The sequence below is a fragment of the Puma concolor genome, chromosome C1 (genome assembly GCF_028749965.1).
Source record: "Puma concolor isolate L17-30 chromosome C1, mPumCon1.1.hap2, whole genome shotgun sequence".
Taxonomy (NCBI): domain Eukaryota; kingdom Metazoa; phylum Chordata; class Mammalia; order Carnivora; family Felidae; genus Puma; species Puma concolor.
In genome coordinates, this window is record NC_141674.1 from 76,505,586 (window position 1) to 76,525,699 (window position 20,114).

Consider the following 20,114-nt stretch of genomic DNA (forward strand, 5'->3'; position numbering starts at 1 on the left):
TGGGTATCCTTTATCATGTTTTCATAAACTGGTAACTCTCTGTATTTCCTTGAGTTCTATAAGCTGTTCTAGCAAATAATCAAATCCACAGGAGAGGAGGTCATGGGAACCTCTGATTTTTTTTAAAAAAGACTTTTTTTTTTTTTTTTTTTTTTTTTTTTTAAGTAATCTCTACATCCAGTGTGGGGCTTGAACTCACAACCTGAGATCAAGAGTCACATGCTTCACTGACTAAGCCAGCCAGGTGCCCCGAGAACCTCTGATTTTAGCCAAGTTGAACAGAAGTTGTGGGTTACCTGGAGACCTACTACTTAAAATTGGCATCTGAAATGGGAGACAGTCTCTTGGGACTGAGCCCTTAACCTGATCTGATCCCATCTCCAGGTAGATGTCAGAATTGAGTTCATTTGCAGGATGCCAAGCTGGTGTCACAGAATTGCTTGATGTGGGGAAAAAAATTTTTGCACATCTGGTGTCAGACGTGTTATGAGTGTGGTAGTTCTGTGAGAATAAAGGAGAAACACAGTACTGAGGGTTTTCACCCCACACATATTGCTAACATACTTTCTCCTTCTTAAGGGCTACTAGTTAGTGACATATTCCTGGGAATACAATACAAAATATAAAGCTTCAATCTTCAATGTTTTACAAGCTCTAGGTGAGAAATACCAATAATAGCATAATTTACACCATGTTGGGGAGCCTGCCATAATCTCTTACTTATCTCTGTAGTCCTATCCTGTGAATCCTTTGCAATGTCACTTCATTTATTACCCTGACATCTTCCAAGGCCAACCATCTTTCTCTCCCCACTCCCTCCCCACTTCCTTCCTTCCTTCCTACCTTCCTTCCTTCTTCCTTCCTTCCTTCTTTCCTCCCTTCCTTCCTTCCTTCCTTCCTTAAATTCCACTGGAGTACAGCAGGTGATTTATGCCAAAACAATTGATTCGATTCATATTTTTTTCCGGTTGGTTATTAGGTCAGATAAAGCCAGATAAATACAGGTCAAAAACTTATTCTATTTCACCGTCTCTCTGATCATTAAGATTAAAGTCATATGTGATTATTCATTTATCTGTCAAATATGTATTGATGACATAGGCTAGGTGGTAAAACAGTAGTGGGCAATGTAAACATGCCTCCTGCTTTCATAGAGCTTACACTCTAGTGGGGAAAAAAATAAATATATTAGTTAACAAATAAGGTACTTTCATCTAAAGTTAACGGCCATCGGAAAAAAATCAAATGCATGGTTTTTTGATTTGGGAAGCTAATTTGGATTGAGGGTCAGTTAAGCCTTTCAGAGGAGGTGACAATTGCACTGAGACCTAAGCTAGATCTTCTCAACCTACAATTTGCATAGGAATCACGTGGTGATCTTGTATAAGGCCTGTTATGATTTAGTAGGTGAGGGGTTGTGTGCCAGTTTCTGCATTTCTTACAAGGTCCCATGTGATCCCTATGGTGCTTGTTCGTGGAGCACTTGTGGGGAAGAAAGGCCAGTGAGAAGAATCTAAAGAGAACTCCAGAGAGAGAAAACAGCAATTGCATAGATGCTGAGGTGAGAAGGAGGTTGATGTTTGGGTTCGAGAAATACCGTTTTGTAGAGAGAGGCTAGGAGTGGTGAGTAGGAGATGAGGACTACGCAGCAAGTTCAAAGTGGGCCAAATCACACAGAGCCTTCAAGGCCAGAAGGTTTCGTTTTATTTCAGGGTAGTGGAAGACATTGGAAGATGTCAAGGGGACAAAGAGGAACAGGGTCAGATTGAAGCTCTTGAAGATCAACCTGAAAACCAAGGGATAAAATGAATTTTAGGGGAGCAAGAGCAGGAGGAGAAGAGAGTTTAGGAAACCAGAGTGGCACTCCTTATGTGAGATGTCGGCGGCTCAGACCCAGATGGCAGCAGGGGAGAGCGAGAGCAGCGGAAGGCTTGGATGGTGAGCCGGGAGCAGAACCAGCAGGACAAGTGCATGGATGAGATATAGAGGAGGTAGGAAAGAGACATTAAGGATGTCAACTGGATTTACGTTTTGATCAGCAAATAGCAGGTGACACCGTGTCCTGAGATGTAAAACCAAAGCAAAAACCAAAAGTAAATAAGTAAGTAAATAAATAAATAAAACAAAAACCAAAAACAAAAAACTTACCTTTTTTGGTAAGTGGGAAGGGAATATCTTCCAGAGTGACTCTTACATCTAAAGCCTCTGTTTGTATGTGTGCTGGTGCAAATTTCATTTAGAATCTGACATTAGAATCAAGGTAGGAAGGCAAATGCATCTGAGAATTCCTTGATTAATTAATTGATTAGAAAGCCATTCAGGGGGCTCTTTCTCACAAATCCACCCTCCCTCTCCCGGTCACAAAGAAAGAGAAGAAAGATAGATCATCAGTGACAAATGGCCTTTGCAGAAGCAAACTTAGGGCCAGTTTCACTCCAGGAGACAACACTGCCTCTCTCCCTCATGGTTTCCAGTGCTCTACATGTTCATAGAAACTTCTCTAGTAAACAAACTATAAAAATGATGCGTGAAAGTATAGTCTCGCGTCTGCGAGTTTAGAATCATTCGGTAACGTATCATTACAAAAAAGAGAGAGAAACAGTGCTACGCTGATGAGTGATGGAAGTTGTCTGGCAAACAGTGTTTTACATTATAATGTAAATTAAGTAGACTTTTTTTGCCTGAGCCTGGAATTTTCCAATGGAAGTTGATTTCTTAGAATGGGGATGGATGGAAAGTTAGGGTATTTCTAAAGACCCACCAGTAAAATAGCAGTGTTTTACCCTCAGAGATTTCTCCCTGTTGGATTCCCATGAATAATTTCCATCACTGGAAAGAGTTTAAGAAAAAGTTACCTTTTTCCAGTTGAGCCTCTTTTGACACATTTTTCTGGTACCATTAATATGCTCATATTTCCTGTTGGAAGAATGGTTAAGATCTGAATGATTATTCAAATCCTTTTTTTTTTTTCCTTTCAAAGTTATTTTTCCTTGAAGAAGTTTCTTTGTCACTGTCAAGGTTAAGTGAAGTCACTCCTGAAGGAAAAAGCAGAAGGAATTTGGAAAACCATAAACCCCAGTGACCTATCTCAAGAATCCCCAGTAGATCTCAGGGTTTTTAGGGTAAATCATTTTGGGAAAATGTTTTCTTCCTTTGCTGTTAGGTTGACGAGGCAAAAGAAATAATACTGTTTGTGTCCACCTTTGTTCTAGAACAATTTCTCAAAGCAGGTTATAGGATTCCTGGGAATTTCTACCTGAATGATACAAAGTTGCATTTTCACCACCCAAAACCGCACATAGCAGATACTCAGTAGATGTTAATTGAATTACATTGAATTCTAAGAATCTGCTAGAAATCTTAGATCAGTTCCTTTCATCTTACAGATAGTGAGCAGGAAGCCAAGGAGGACAAGTTGAGAGTCTGGCCCCTGGGCAAAAGGACACATGTGAGTTAGGAATCTCACCATTTCCTTTGAAATTGAAGATGCCAGTTTCTTAAGGACACTTTATAGATCAAGGCTCTGAATCCATAAACATCCCCTTTGCAATTATCTTGCTAATTCTTTCTACAGGCAAACTTCTAAGTTTTTTCTTTACTGCTGTGGTAGGATAAGCAAAGATCCTCCCCACCCCCGCTCCATCTGGGGAGAGATGTGGGGATCAACAAATTCTATCATAGGAAGTAAACAAACATTCTCAACTTACAGGGACCTTTGTAATGACATGGATCCAGGAAGGAAACAAAAACGACTTTACCACAATAATGCCAAAGTTTTCATCATAGGGCTAGGTGAAAAACATGCTAATGGCTGAAAAGTACTTTGCCTCTGTGTTACTGGCCTGCATTCTCTTTGGCAGATGAGTAATACTGACCGCGGGGTGGGGGGGTGGGGGGTGGACATCTGTCCTTAGGTAATTCAGGAGGAAACTGGCCTCTGCTGGCCGCCCTCACGGCCTGAGAGGGAAAGGCACTGAACGTGCACACTGTGTTCCACTACAGGACCAGCCCACGTTCCTCCTACTTGAGAGCAAGCAGCAGGCTGGGCAGAGGAAATCTTCCATTAACATCCAGCTGAAGTCCCAGGCATTAATTTTTGCACTTAAGAAGAGACAGCGACAACTTAGGACGGCTTCCTCTTGTGAGGAATGGGGCAGCTTTCCGTGGCTAAGGGATGGGGATGCTACCTAGGAAACTTAGAGACAGGATGTGAGGAGGGTGACAGAGGCCTGGGGAGAGAGAAGTAGAGAGCAACTGGAACATCCATTCGGTGTAGCTCCTGAAAGCTCGATGTGATTGATCCCTTGTCCTGTCTGCTCACCTCCACCTTTCCCCACAAGGTCACAGGGAGCAGGTTACTAAGACGGGATATCACTATCTGTGCTACTAGGAATGATTTTCAATGCTTACCTAACTTTTGGGGTTACTCCTTCGTCGGTGTTCAAGGGTGTTTAGGCTCAGGAAATTAGGTGTGGTTGTATCTAGGAAACACAACAAACTTCCTGGTCACTTGGTGGGCCTGGGTAGACATGGGTCTAGGAGGGACACAGGCCAGACTCTTTCCCATCACTAAGATAGAGAGGAATTTACAGGCCAGCAGATGACCTCCCCCCTCCCGAGTTGTGTGAGACAAGATACCTACTTTGCCTTGACCTCCCCCTTTGAATGCTAGCCAAGTCCATGCACACGACAGCAGGACAGGAGAGGGGTTCCTGGAACACCCGGTTCACGTGACATTTAATTGTTATTGCAGGTGGTAGGCACATTCTGGCACTGAGCAATCCTTCCACAAATGCTAATTAAATGCCTAGAGATGGCAGAATCCAAGCTTAGTTCTAGGGAAATTAATTCTTTTTGGTCTCTGACCTTAAAGATATCATAATGGATTGAGGAAGATAACCATGATGGGATCATTTGTTTCAACTCAATTGGATTGAAGAGGAGACTATGAAATAAGTCCAGTTAGTTCACCCAAGAGATCAGAAGGACCTGAGCAGGTGCAGCGGCAAGAAGGATGAACTAGAGAGGGAAGCTGAGTCTGAGAGACATTCTGAAGGAATTCCAAATGGCTGCGTTAGGCAGCTGGACACAGTGGGAAAGGGGGCAGAGGGTGAGGGGAAGAAGCTTGTGGGCTCCTGTTACATAATTCTGACCTCATGTACTTAGAGAAACTAAAGTTGAAATTTAAACGTCAATATTGTCCAAGTCAAAGGAAGAACTGAGAAACTCCTCTGACAAGCTTCTGTCATTTATCGCCCCACATGATTTGACTTGACTGAATTGACAGGCAAAGTGTTTTAAATTTGGGGCTTTCGGTGTGAGTTCCAGGGCAACCCCAGCTCGGAATTCCCTTTCGAGGGGTGTCAGAGCTGCTCCTGCCTGTCAGTCCGTAGACTGTCATGACCAAAGACTCAGCACCTCTGGGATAGGGCAGCTTCAGTTGTGGCATCAGGGACTTGGTATTTATTCTGTGTCATGAACGAGGCTGTTGTTTTGCCCTTTTGGACAAGTGTGTGTGTGTGTTGGAGACTGTGTAGATTCTGACAGTTCTAGAAAGGGTGGGGCGGAGGACTCACCTCAGGGAAGGGAAGGAAACAAAGAACGTGGACAGAGTAACTTGTCCAACACTAACAGCAGATACACTGTTTTCCTCCTGCAAAAATGAAACAAATGCCAAGATGAGGAAGATACACGTTCAGTAGGACAGTGAAGTATGGGCTCCAGAATCGGATTGGATTAATCCCCCTAACTCTGGGGCCCTGGGCTGGTTTACCCAAGCTGTCTCAACTCTTAGCTAAAAACCTGGCACATAGTAAGTGCTTAGTAAATATTAGCTTCTACTATTCTAAGTCATTTGGAGCAGGAAAGGGAAATCAGAACTATTTTTCTAAACCTGAACAGGAAGCTAAGAAAAAGTAGCTCTCAAAACAGCACTCCAAAAGCACACGCAACAAAAGAAAAAATAGATAAATTGGACGTCACCAAAATTAAAAGCTTTGTGCTTCATAAATCTTTTTTTTTTTTTTTAACGTTTATTTATTTTTGAGACAGAGTATGAACGGGGGAGGGGCAGAGAGAGAGGGAGACACAGAATCGGAAGTAGGCTCCAGGCTCTGAGCCATCAGCCCAGAGCCCGACGCGGGGCTCGAACTCACGGACCGCGAGATTGTGACCTGGGCTGAAGTTGGACGCCTAACCGACTGAGCCACCCAGGCGCCCCAAAAGCTTAGTGCTTCAAAGGACATCGTCAACAAAGTAAAATGACACCCCACACACACCATGGGAGATAAGTTTTGCAAACTGTATATATAATAAGAGACATATCTAAAATATATAAAGAACCCCTACAATTCAATAATAAAAATCACACAACTTAATTTTCCAAAACGGGCAGCAGACCTGAATGGACATTTCTTTAAAGAGGACATGCCCGTGGCACATGAGCACATGGAAATGCTTGGCATCTTCACCAATCAGAGAAATGCAAACCACAAGTACAAGGAGACACTACTTCACTTACCCTATGGCTGTCACGAAAATGACAAGTACCAAGTGTTGGCAAGGGAGTGGAGAAATGGAAAAGCCGCCCACTGCTTGTAGAAATGTAAAATGGTATGCCCCCCTTGGAAAACAGTCTGGCAGTTCCTGACAAGGTTAAACATAGAGTTACCATATGGCCTGTGTGAGTAGAGCAATTCTTCTTCTGAGCATATACCCGAGAAAAATGAAAATTGTGTGCACACAAAAACTTGCACACGGACATTCATAGCTGTATTATACAGCACAGCCAAAAAGCCCCAAACAACCCAAATGTCCATCAACTGGTGAGTGGGTAAAGAAAATGTGGTCTGTCTATACAGTGAAGTATCACTTGGCAATAAAATGAAATGGGGGCGCCTGGGTGGCTCAGTCGGTTAAGTGTCCAACTTCAGCTCAGGTCATGATCTCATAGTTCGTGAGTTTGAGCCCTGAAGCGGGCTCTCTGCTGTCAGAGCAGAGCCCGCTTTGGATCCTCCGTCCCCTTCTCCCCTCTCTCTCTCTGCCCCTGCTCACTTGCACTCTCTCTCTCTCAAAAATAAATAAATATTAAAATAAAAATAAATGAAGCACTGGTATACACTGTAATGTGCATGAGCCTTGAGAACATTATGCTTAGTGAAGGAAGCCAAACACAAAAAGACCATATTTTGTATAATTCTATTTATGTGAAATCTCCAGAATAGGCAAAATCTGTAGAGACAGAAAGTAGATTAGTGGTTGCCAGGGGCTCGGGGTGTTTGAGGAGGAATGAAGGGTGAACGAGAATGGATATGGAGTTTCTTTTGAGGAGATGAAAATGTTCTAAAATCGATTGTTGTGATGGTTGCGTAACTCTGTGAATATACCAAAATCCATCAATTTATACACTAAATGGGTGAATTGTATGATGTGAATTATATCTTAATAAAACTAAAGAAAAAAAAAGAACAGTACTAGAAGGAGGTATTAGTATGTTAAGAATGTTCCTTGTCAGGGGCGCCTGGCTGGCACAGTGGGTGGAGCATGTGACTCTTGATCTCTGGGTCGTGAGTTCAAGCCCCACGTTGGGTGTGGAGTCTACTTAAAATGAAAATTTTAACATATACAAAAAAGAATATTCCTTGTTCTATTATACCAGAGAGTCTGTGTGTAATAGATGACTATCAAATGAAAAATTTCTAGCGGCTATGCAGAAGACTTCCATTCATGGTCCTGAATGTCCCACATTTTCATTAATGACCCAGAAAAGACCACCTGTGCTGAATATCTTGCCCTTGTTCCTCCAGATCCAGTCTCCACCGTCCACCCGGCTCTCCGTGGAGGCTGATTTGTGTGAACTAGACCAGTGGGCTCCTGTGGCTCATGGTTGATCCAGCAGGAGATGGAATGGAAGGGAGGGGAAGGAGGAATTTGGGGATGTTAACCAAAACACCACTGATGCATATATGGCATAAAGCAGGATCCGAGGACACCTAGACTAAGAACAACGGGGTGGTTCCAACAAGAGAATGTTTAATACAAAGTCCAGGGGAAGATGTGGTTTAATAAAAGTCCAGGTGAAGTTTTCATTATTGCCAACTCACTGTGAATCAAGAGTTCAGAAATGCACACCCCCTGAATAAAATTCTAACATTCTGAAGCCCCAGATAAGGGAATGTTTGCATTCTCTTCCTTTCTGGTCAGAGCACGCTTGGAAGTACTGTGTTCAGCTCTAGGTGACGTGTGAAGAAACTGCTGCAGCGTTTAAAGCATCCATTGTTTTTTGTTGTTGTTGTTGTTTTTTAAATTGTTTCAAGTTTATTTATTTACTTTGAGAGAGAGAGAGAGGGAGAGAGAGAGAGAATCCCAATCAGACTCTGCACTGTCAGTGTGGACTCACGAACTACGAGATCTTAACCAGAGCTGAAATCAAGAGTCGGGCACCTAACTGACTGAGCCACCCAGGTGCCCCAAATTTTAATGCACCCATTTTATTTTCAGCCCATCTCTTGGGTAGCAGACATGAGCAAATGGGTGCTATGAAATTAGATAATTCGATAGGTAGACATGGGGCTGTTTCTACAATCACCTGTCCCAATTTTTTTTAAGGCTATTTTTTTTTTATTTTGAGAGAGAGAGAGAGCACAAGTGGGGGAGGAACAGAGAGAGAGGGAGACATAAAGAATCCCCAGCAGGCTCTGCTCTATCAGCACAGAGCCCGATGCTGGGCTCAAACCCACAAGCTGTGAGATCATGACCTGAGCTGAAAGCAAGAGTTGGACACTTCACCGACTGAGCCACCCACATGCCCCATACATCTAATTTTTAAGAAATTGTTTTTGAACGAAACTCTCACTTCCATTAAAGTAAATTCTTTCCCAGAAAGAAATTCTAGAATTTTTATACAAATAGACTTAATAATTCACCCTGCAAACCTTAAACAAACCCAGACCTATGTACACATATTAGCCTCAAACCTAGCACATATGGAAGAACTGTCTCATCAATAAAGTTGATCAGAAATATTTTCTCATAAGCTTAGTTTCAAATGTATGGTGACATTCAAATAATGTTAGAATGTTCTTGCTGGAAGTACCTTTGATATCATGTAGTCCAAACCTCTACTGTTGTAGGTAGGGGGATTGAGGCCCACAGATGTTAAATGGCTTGTTCTCATCTGAGTTCTCCTGATTTCTTTAAATTTTTATTTTTAACATTTATTTATTTTTGAGAGACAGAGAGAGACAGAGCATGAGCAGGGGAGGGGCAGAGAGAGAGGGAGACACAGAATCTGAAGTAGGCTCCAGGCTCTGAGCTGTCAACACAGAGCCCAACGTGGGGCTCAAACCCACGAATCATGAGATCATGACCTGAGCTGAAGTTGGAGGCTTGACCGACAGAGCCACCCAGGCATCGCTGAGTTCTCCTGATTTTAACCCAGAATCTACAAACTGTGCTACATTGCCTTCCTGATGAAATCCTGCTACTACTAAAAGTTGATGAGTTTGGACCAACTTGGAGTGGACTTTGTCTTATATTCTCAATGTTTATTTGGTATTTACTTGGAACTTAAAAATATATAGTACTTATAATGTTTTATTGAGAGCTTTTCAAAAAAAGCTTTCCTGATTTTTCATCTTATCTATTCATTACACCAATATTTATTGAGAATTGATTATGTTAGGTCATGTCCAAAGGTAAGCACAACAAACAGAAGAAAAAAGTCTTTGCCTTCACAGAATTTATCTTGTAGTTTTTATTTTTTATATTTGGAGTGGACTTCGAGTCAGTTGAAAGAATTCTTGCATTACTTCCTGTGAAAGCCAGCCTCCAATAATCCTTGCCTCCTGGTATTCACACCATGTATAATGCCCTCCTGTGGTATCCTATGCTGAATGTGTGCTAGAACGCTGTGGAAGTGACAGTGTGTGACTCTGAGTTTCAGTCATGAAAAACATTGCAGCCTCTGTCTTTGCCTCTCTCGGCTCACTTGCACAGGGGAAAGGACCCCAAACAGTTCTGTGGAGAGGCCGCGTGTAGGGAGGAATGAGACCTCCTGTCAACAGCGAACACTTACTTTTCAGCCATGTGAGTGATTGTTGGAAGGTCACTTGGAAGTGGCTCTTTGGCTGTGTCTCGGAAGCAGACCTTTAGCCTCTGAGAAGTCTTCAGGTGACTGCAGCCCTGGCTGGTATCTTAACTGCAACTTCACAGCAGGCTTTGACTCAAAACTTCCAGCTCTGCTGGAATTTATGACCCACAGAAATTGTGGGAAATACTAATGTTTATTGTTCTTTTACCCCACTAAGTATTGGGCTAATTTGTTATGCAGCAGTAGATAACCAATACACCTCCTGAGTTTTAGGAAGGCTTCCTACAAAAGAAGGATCTGGAAAACACGTGCATTTTACGAAGTGAGAAGGAAGCATTATTTTCCCGCATTTCTGGGTCGAGAGAACCAACTTCTAGTGGGAAACACACATACAAACACAGGCCATTTCAAATCCATGGTTTTTGATAGAATGTTCAATGCGTCTGATGCCATCAGAAATTGGGGTTTCAAAATGTGATTAGGCAGCATATAAAGGAGGTCCACATTTACGACACAGGAGAAAGGAAGATCTTCTCGACTACAATAAAGAAGCCTACAGAAATTAATTTAGTGTACTGAAACCCAGTGGTGGGCATAGCAACACAAAAATATTGCAAAAAGCGCAACAGCTCAGCAAGATTATTTGCTAATAATTTATTTTCATCAAGAGAAGAGAAACATATCCTTGGTAACGTGCCAGTTCTCAACAAGCTAATCCATGGCAAGTCTGTCTCTGGGAAAAGAGATAATTAAATCGCTCTGAGGTCTCTGCTCCCTAACTACAGTAGTCATTAAGGCTGCTCACAAATATTCTCATTCTCTTTCCTTCCTGACATAGGTGGGTTGTACTTTCTCACCCACTCGAAGGTATGTGCCTTGCTTTGGCCAGTGAAATGTGAGTGGAAGCTTTGAAAGTCAGGATGCTTCACCGTCTTATCTTTTCCTTGTCATGGCAACCAGCACTGTTCCTGCTAGTGGCTGCTCTGTCAACCTGGGCCTGGAGTGAGGATGACAGTGGTGTGGCATAGAGCCCCCGGCTGACCATGCTAGAAAGCAGGGTGAATCAGAAACAGATCTTCAGGGTGCCTGCTGGCTCAGTCTGTAGAGCATGTGACTCTTGATCTCAGGGTCATGAGTTCAAGCCCCATGGTGGGAGCCTACTTAAAAACTAAAGGAAAAAAAAAAAAAAAGAAATCTTCATAGTTAAGTCACTGAAATTTTAGGGTTACTTGTAACCACAGCATAATCTAGACTATGCCCGCTGAAATGCTAATAAGTAAGTGAAGCTCACGTTCATTGTTCTTGTACTGTCAGGTGCTGGCTCAGCAGCTCTTCACTGGTTAAGGAGAGCCACTAAGAGTATGAGTCTTGCTGGGAGTCAGGTGCCTTCCATCCTGTGTCTCAGTATATTTTCACAATAAGCCAGGTATTAATAACCCCATTTTACCTGTAAGGAGCCTGAGAAGTGACATGGCTTGCCCCAGCTCCCTGGCAAGCAGCAGAGCTGGGACAAGAAGCCAGGTTTTCTGAAGCTAAAACCTAAGCAGAATCACTGAAGTGTACTGGGGCCTCCTATTACCGATTATGAACTAAAGTAATTTTAGCCTACATGATAACTCAGCTGTGACCTCTTCCTGCGTTAGTCACTTTTGCCTCCTCCTTCTTGTCTCTGCTTTTCTATTTTCTACACAAATCCTCATCATGCTCCCCCAGTTTCAGGTCGTTGTCCCCCTCCCCCTTAGTGGTGAGGAAATAAATACTCGGCATGCAGCCCCCCAAAGGTATACCAAACATTTTATGCATATTGCAATTTTACTTTGTCCATGTAGGAACCCTGTAGCAAAAGTATTATTGACTTTATTTTAAAAACAGGAAACTGGGGGCGCCTGGGTGGCGCAGTCGGTTAAGCGACTTCAGCCAGGTCACGATCTCGCGGTCCGTGAGTTCGAGCCCCGCGTCGGGCTCTGGGCTGATGGCTCAGAGCCTGGAGCCTGTTTCCGATTCTGTGTCTCCCTCTCTCTCTGCCCCTCCCCTGTTCATGCTCTGTCTCTCTCTGTCCCAAAAATAAATAAAAAACGTTGAAAAAAAAACAAAACAGGAAACTGAAGCACAGGCAAGTTATGTAAATCATCTAAGGTCTTAGTTAGTAATCATTGGTGGGTGGATTTCAAGCCTGTGTCCACCTGACTCCAAACCTCTTGCTGTTTCCAGTGTCTGTTCCCACAATGATATTCCCTGCATCTAAATCCTTATGGGGGAAAGATAAAAACAAAGTTGGGTTAAGACACGCTGCAGCCTCTTTGGGCTTTTCCCTCAAGAATTAGGCCTTTGGTCGCCCAGAGTCTACAAAGATCCAGAGATCCAATCATCATGAGAAAACAGGACCCTCCGATCTCCTCGGAGAAAAGTTCAGGAACAAGAGCAGCTGGAAATGGGCATTTCTCAAAAAAAAATTTTTTTTTTCAACGTTTATTTATTTTTGGGACAGAGAGAGACAGAGCATGAACAGGGGAGGGGCAGAGAGAGGAAGACACAGAATCGGAAACAGGCTCCAGGCTCTGAGCCATCAGCCCAGAGCCCGACGCGGGGCTCGAACTCACGGACCGCGAGATCGTGACCTGGCTGAAGTCGGACGCTTAACCGACTGCGCCACCCAGGCGCCCCTCTCAAAATTTTTTTAATGTTTATTTATTCTTGAGAGAGGCACACACAGTGCAAGTGGGGGAGGGGCAGAGAGAGAGGGAGACACAGAATCCGAAGCAGGCTCCAGGCTCTGAGCTGTCAGCACAGAGCCCGATGTGGGGCTTGAACTCATGAACCAAGAGACCATGACATGAGCCAAAGTCGGACGCTTATCTGAGTAAGCCAACCAGGCACCCCTGGAAATGGTCATTTAATTTCCATTCTTTGATTTGCATGTAGAAAGTGCCCAGTGTCTATTTATTTATAAACTTGAATTCTCTAGGGGCTTCTCAATGCCCGTGGTAGACAAACACAGCCTCCATAGCTTCTAGCTTCAAGGAAGGCATGGGTACTTGGCTGGTCCTCCAGATGGGCATTTTTGGCCTCTGCATTTTCCTTTTTAACCTTTTTAATAACACTTCTTTGGACTGCCACGGACTAGGTAACCAACTTCTTGGCCTTTGGCTCCACCTCTCCTCCTGTTTCACTGCTTCAAAAATTAATTGTTCAGGTCCCTCTGGGGAATGAAAAGACATAGGTTCCTGGTATTCGAGGCTAAGTATGTGAGGAGTTATTTACTCCCACATCTTTTTTTTTTTTAATGTTTATTTATTTTTGAAAGAGCATGTACTTGCACAGGGGAGGGGCAAAGAGAGAGGGTGACAGAAGATCTGAAGCGGGCTCTGTGCTACAAGCACAGAGCCTGATTCAGGGCTTGAACTCATAAACCATGAGATCATGACCTAAGCTGAAGTCAGACGCTTAACTGACTCAGCTGGTCTTAACTTGTCCATGCTATGAAAGGTTCTCCTTTCCCTGCCTTAGCTGTAGCAAGGGGAGATGCCAGAGGCTGGGCTGGAATATCTCATGGTTGACCTTCTAGTTCTAAGGTCCATATAAACTAGATCAGTTTTAAGTTGAAGCCACATACGCGTTGGTTTAACAATCACACTAGTCACTCATTGAGTCAGTGTTTACTGAGGACCTTACTCAGTGCCTGGTTCTCTTCTAGAGGCTGGTGACGACCAGTGAGTGAGACAGACAAGGTGCCTGGGAAGAAAGAGACAATAAACAAGTAGACAAGTGAACCTGGTAATTTCAGATTGTGACCATTGCTGTGAATGAAATAAACAAGGTAATGTGATCGGGTATAGGAAGGGATAAAGTTTGTTACTTTATTTATTTATTTATTTATTTATTTATTTATTTATTTATTTATTTTTTAAGTTTGTTACTTTAGATAGATGGCTATGAAAAGTTCTCTGATAAATGACCTTCTGAGCTAAGATGTAAATGATTAGGAGCCGGACTGGGAAAGAATACTTCAAGTAGAGGGAGTAAAAATTCTAAGGCTCTCAGACTGGAGTAAGTTTGGGATGTTTAAGAAATAGAGTAAAGCTGGGATGATTACCATTCATTGAGTGGTTACTATGGCCCAGGCACTGTGCTATGCATTTCCATAGTATCTCATTTTAATTCATCACAATACCCCACAAGGTAGCTGTTATCTCCAGTCTAGGTGAATCCTTAGTTCTGTTGGCACCAGGGGTTTCCTCACCTCCATGATGGCACCCTAGAGAAGTGGATCTCAATTGGGGCTATTTGAAAATTCAAGACTGGGCTCTTGAATTTAGCTAGCATTTAGTAGGCGGTGACCGGGGAGGAAGACACCTGTTTCAATAAGTAAGACGTCTCACACAACAAAGAATTGTCCCTCTTTACACCTGATTCTCAAATATACCAACAAATCAAGGCAATCTCTTAACTGGGAAAAGCACTAGGAACATCTTTTGTTCTAATATTTGGTCTTTGACCTTGGTTTCTCACACAGAACTCCCAAATTCCGTGGGATTTCTTAGGTGATAGGAGTGTCTTTTGTTCTAATGAGGTGACTCTTGGTGGGTTCCTGGATAGCTTTAGGATGGGGGCTGATCACACATGACTAGGAGCTTGGAACTTTCAGCTACATTCCTTGTCTTCTGGTAAAGGAAGAGGGCCTAGAGACTGAATTAATGATTGATCATGCCTATGTGATGATGCCTCCATAAAAATTCCAGAAGTACAAGGTTTGGGGAGCTTCCAGGTGAACCCATGGAGGCGCCATGTGGAGTGGTGTGCCATGAGAAGACACTGAAACTCCACACCCTTTCCCACATACATTACCTTGTGTATCTCTTCAGCTGGCTATTCATTGATATGCTTTATCATGTCCTTCATTATATAATAAACTAGTAAACATAAGTAAGTGTTTCTCTGAGTTCTGTGAGCTGTTCTGGAAAATGATCTAATCCAAGGAGGGGGTTCCTGGTGCACCTCTGATTTGCTGTCAACTCAGACAGAAGTACAGGTAACCTGGGGACCTACAGCTTGTGACTGGCATCTCAGGGTGGCGGGGGTGGGGGGGTGGGTGTTGTGGGACTGAGCCCTTAACCTGTGAGGTCTGTGCTAACTTCAGTCAGTGTCAGAGTTGCAGGATAACCAGGTGTCATTTGGAGAACTGATTGGCGTCAGACAAGTGTTTAGGAATTCAGTCACCAACTAAATGAAGGGAAGATCATACTTATTTTATTCGGAACTTTATCAAGAAATGTTCACCATTGCAGAAAATCACACTACCTGCTGCAGTGCTGGTCATGGCATTTGAGTCACCAGAATGACACAACTGTATCAGCCTGCATTTGTCACTGTCATGTGCAAATATGTAACACAGGAGACCTGATGCTTCTTGCCATTAAGTTAAAATTAAACCTTTCTAAGACTTAAAATCCAACTTTTTTGTTAGCAGAGAGGCATAAAATGCATTCTTATTTCTTAACTTATTCATGATAAGTCAACTGACTACTTCAGTGGGTATTCTAATGCAATGTGCCCCAAGCAAAGGCTTCTAATACATGTCATTTTAAATTACTTTATTTCTTCCATGTATTATAATAAAGAATTAGTGCTGAAAATCCACTGTCCCTGTAAGTTCTCCAGTCCCAGGTAAACCAGGACTGTTGGTCACCCTAGGTAGTGTTATTTTTTTCCCTGAAATTATGTGTGGGTAGGTTCTATTGTCTAAGGATTTAATTCCATGATGGCAAAGGAAGTGTTACAAAATATCTGTTGTAAGAAAGGAGTATTAGGTCTGGCGGGGTGGAGAACCATGCCCTAGAGAAAGCCCTGAGTCATGGCGGAGTTTAAGGACAGGATCTGTTTCCACAGGCTGTCCAGAATGGGGAACACCCAGGGCTGAGTCCAGCCCTTCCTGCCTAGATAAGAGTTGCACCCACACAGCGGGGCTAGTGTGTTGGGGTGGGATGGTACATCCCAGGGCATTTGGCAGCTCTATTCCTTGCACGGCAGCCTCCAGCATGCATGTCGAAATTAATGCACACAATTATAACTTTTATTTTTGGAAAATCGTAGAGCAGAAGTTTGTTTTTTCCGGCCCTCGTACCTCTTTTTGACACTCCTGTTCTTGTGCTGCCTATGTCCTCATGTTGAAAACTGTCCCCAGACAGCAGCACCGTGGGCTCTGGCCTCAGACAAACTTTGATTTAGATCTCTGCTCTGACCCGATCACTCTGTGTTTCAGCTTTCTCCACTGTAAAATGAGGATGATGGTAATATATCTGCTGCATCGAGTTAATGTTAGGAATAAATAGGAGGACTAATGTCATTCATTCTTAGCATGACACATAGTAAATGTCTAATAAGTTCTATTTATTATTATCCCTTGGGCTACCTACCTCTGCCCTTCCCAGTAGCAACCTGTGAGCCAATTTACTTATTTCTCATTCTTGCAACTCATCTCCCACCTGTGTCACTGATTGCACACGGTTAGTTGGAGAGCATTCCACTTAATGAAGCGATTCATAGTAAGGTGAAGGTTGCCTGCATTTTAAAGCTTATTTACCACCACTGGAGGATTGTGTATGAGCTATTTTTAGAAATGAGAGAGAAGTAGCAACAGATTTTCCAGTGCTCCCTGTTATGGTCTGAATTGTGTCCTCCCCAAATTCATATGTTGAAGCCCCAACCCTAGTACCTCTGAATGGGACTGTTATGTGTAGGTAGGGTCTTTGAAGTGGTAATTTGGGTTAAATGAGGTCACAGGGATGGACCTTAATCCCATGTGACTGGTGTCCTTATAAGAAGGGGGGGTTAGGACACAGACGTGCACAGAGAGAAGACCATGTGAAGACACAGAGAGAAGACTTTTAGCCATCTACAAGCCAAGGAGAGAAGCCTCAAACGAAATCAGTGCTGCTGACACCTTGATCTTAGACTTCTAGCCTCTGGAACTGTAAGGGAATAAATTTCTGTCTTTAAGCCAACCCAGTCCATGGTAGACAGCCCTAGCAGACTGTCACACCCCCTTCCTCCTGTCACAGATTAAAGTTCCTTGTTCCAAATCCCAGATAAATTCCTTGAATTCCCTGTTCTCTTTTCTTTCATCCTTATGGCAAACCCTGGAGATTCAGTCTGTGGTCACAATGGGGAGGAAAGGAATTAATATTTTTGAGTTCTACACATGCCAGGTACTTAATCATGATAACTTGCAAGTCGTTATTACAGATTAGGAAACTGAGGGTCAGAGAGGGTGCACATCTTTACTAAAGTAATCATTCATTCATTCATTCATTCATTCAACAGGTATTCATGGAACATATATATACCCCTACCTATATACCAGGCAATATGAAAGAGGCTGGAGATACATCAGTGAATCAAATTGACTTACTCCTTGTTCTCAAAGGGCTAATAGGTTAGTGGGGAAACAGATTTTAAACAAATAATCACATGGGGGGGCTGGCTGGCTCAGTTGGTAGAGCATTGATCTCAGGGTTATGAGTTCGAGCCCTCAGTTATGAGTTGGAGATAGAGTTTACTTAAAAAGATAATCACACAAATAACTATGTCATTATAAATGCGACAACTTACAAAGGAGCACAACACAGTAGGAGAGCCAGATCAGTTTAATTCCATTTAATAAAAATTTACTGAGCATCTATCATATGCCAGATGTTGTGCTAAGTGCTTGGGGAGTATCAGTGAAAATGACAGATATGGATTCTATCCTCTTAGAACTTTCACGTCTAGTGGGAAAAGAAGACATTAAACCAGCCTTACAAATGAGAGAGAGAGAGAGAGAGATGTTATGAGAGATGACTTCAAGGTTACCTGGGGGCATAGCGAAAGCATATCATTCAGTATAAGAAATCAAGGTGGGCTTCTGGAGGAATTGCTATACTTACTAGAACGATGAATCAGGTAGCAGTTAGCCAAGCAGAGGCATGCAAAACTTTTTCCAGTCGGACCATCTCCAGTTCAGATAGTACTTTTCTCCCCATAGACTTTCTCAGAAGGCATCTTTTCTCTGCCTGATCATACACAAGTTGTTCAGATAGAACATTGGGCAGTAACCAAGAGCTATTTACACAGTCTTGTCTAGAAAGGGACATTCATCTGTGGGAGTAACTCTAAGAACTTCCCATCTCAGTGGGTAACTTTAGGGCACTTCCTTTCCTCTACTATTCCTTCTGTGGCAGACACTGGTGGTTGGCTTACTGAAAGCCTTTTTCCTGTTGCCCTCTGCTATACAAGCCAGAAAATGAATTTATTTATTCACCCAGACTCCCTTGCTGGAATGTTTGGTTATGTGGGCCAGTTCTAGCCAATAAGCAGAAATTACTGGGTAAGCTTTTAGGAAGAACTTTTTAATTCCTTTTTCTTTTCTTTTCTTTTCTTTTCTTTTCTTTTCTTTTCTTTTCTTTTCTTTCTTTCTTTCTTTCTTTCTTTCTTTCTTTCTTTCTTTCTTTCTTTCTTTCAAGATTTTATGTTTAAGTAATCTTTACTTTTAAGTAATCTCCCCAACATGGGCTCAAATTTACAACCCCAAGATCAAGAGTCACATGATCTAGTCAGGTGCCCTAAGGGAAGAAATTTTTTTTTTTAATGTTTATTTATTTTTGAGAGAGAGAGAGAGATAGAGAGAGAGAGAGAGAGAGAGAGAGAGTGGGGGAGGGGCCGAGAGAGACAGAGACACAGAATCTGAAGCAGATTCCAGGCTCTGAGCTGCCAGCACAGAGCCAGATGTGGGGCTCAAACCCAGGAACGCCCAGGAACCCCCTGAGATCAGATCCTGAGCCAAGTCAGAGGCTTAACTGACTGAGCCACCCAGGCACCCCAGGAAAGAACTTTTTTAAAGGGACAGATTCACCTGAACTAGAAGTGCAATAGCCACCTTGTGATCAGAGCAGGAAAGACACTTGCTAAGGATGTTGAATTGTAAAGAAAGGCCCTATTTATGCCCTGACTTCACTGTTTGAGAGGCTACTGACTCTTCCCTTCTTTAGTGTTTTAGGTGGTTTCCCCCCTGTTGTTCTTATTTGCTACATAAACACATCCCTAACTGATTTACCCACTGCCCTTTCTCCCTGGTAACAAAAAATAGGGGCTTGGACATTTCTACCTTAGCTTTGAAGGCTTGTAGATATTTTCTACATTCTGCTTCATGTCAGGATATACCTGGTTGGGAAGTTCTAGGTACTGCCAGAAATTCAGGCTGATCACATGGTGTTTAGACACCTGGATTCTGGATGGCAGAGCCAGCTGCCTTCTGAAATTCACTGATTTTAAACACCTGGGCACTTGTATTCGAGTGCTTCGTGTTAAAACAGGTAAGAAGTATTTAGGGAGTGGCTCCTCTCCAAAGTCTGAACACAATAAAAATGATGCACATTAACTTTGCAAAAAGTTATAGCTGAAGGAAAAATAGAAAAGGAAAAATTGAAGAGAGAGGAAAAAAAAGGCAAGAGTATAAAGAATAGTGTTGGGTAGTAGATCAGATTATCTTCCCTTTTGTGAGATCTAGATGAGTGGAAATATATTCTCCCAAAGAAAGTCTTTCCTTGGGGTAGAAAATTCCTCCGGACACCTCCCTTCCTCCAAATGCTACATCTTTTAGTTATAGGGAAGAATTTACAGAACAGATTTTCTAAAGCAATCACACTGCTCTGCAGTATAATTTCAAAAGCATTTTTCTTAATGAAAAAACCCCCTGCCCTTTTGTTTATAAGAATCTTTCCCCTTGGCACACAGCTCAGAGTTGTAAATCAAAACTACATGTTTACCTTATCGTAGTTGACTTTCTCTGATTCAGAAGTTTTGATCTTTGTGAAGTTGGTCTTCAAAGAACCAGACTAGCCACCTGGATTCAGGGGTGTGTTCTGTGTGTTGTTAGTCTCACCAGTTGAACTGGGGAGACTGCAATGAACTGTGTTTATTGACCTGACTAGCTGGTTGCCTTGTGGGCAGAGGGAAAGGAGAGGAGCAGAAAATCTGGAAATAAGACCAT

At 42.7% G+C, this 20,114-nt stretch overlaps 1 long non-coding RNA gene and 1 pseudogene across 2 annotated transcripts; both read right to left on the reverse strand.

The window, feature by feature from the left end:
* Positions 1–1,670: 1,670 nt before the first annotated feature.
* Positions 1,671–18,249, reverse strand: LOC112848455 (uncharacterized). Of its 2 annotated transcripts, XR_015254215.1 has the most exons (6): positions 18,013–18,249; positions 6,521–6,645; positions 5,577–5,653; positions 4,411–4,481; positions 2,856–3,035; positions 1,671–1,786 (listed from the first exon to the last, which is right to left on the reverse strand). It is a non-coding gene; the product is annotated as an uncharacterized LOC112848455 (long non-coding RNA). The 2 variants fall into 2 exon arrangements; XR_015254214.1 differs by lacking the exon at positions 6,521–6,645.
* LOC112848994 (small nucleolar RNA U3) lies at positions 2,313–2,543 on the reverse strand (annotated as a pseudogene).
* Positions 18,250–20,114: the final 1,865 nt, after the last annotated feature.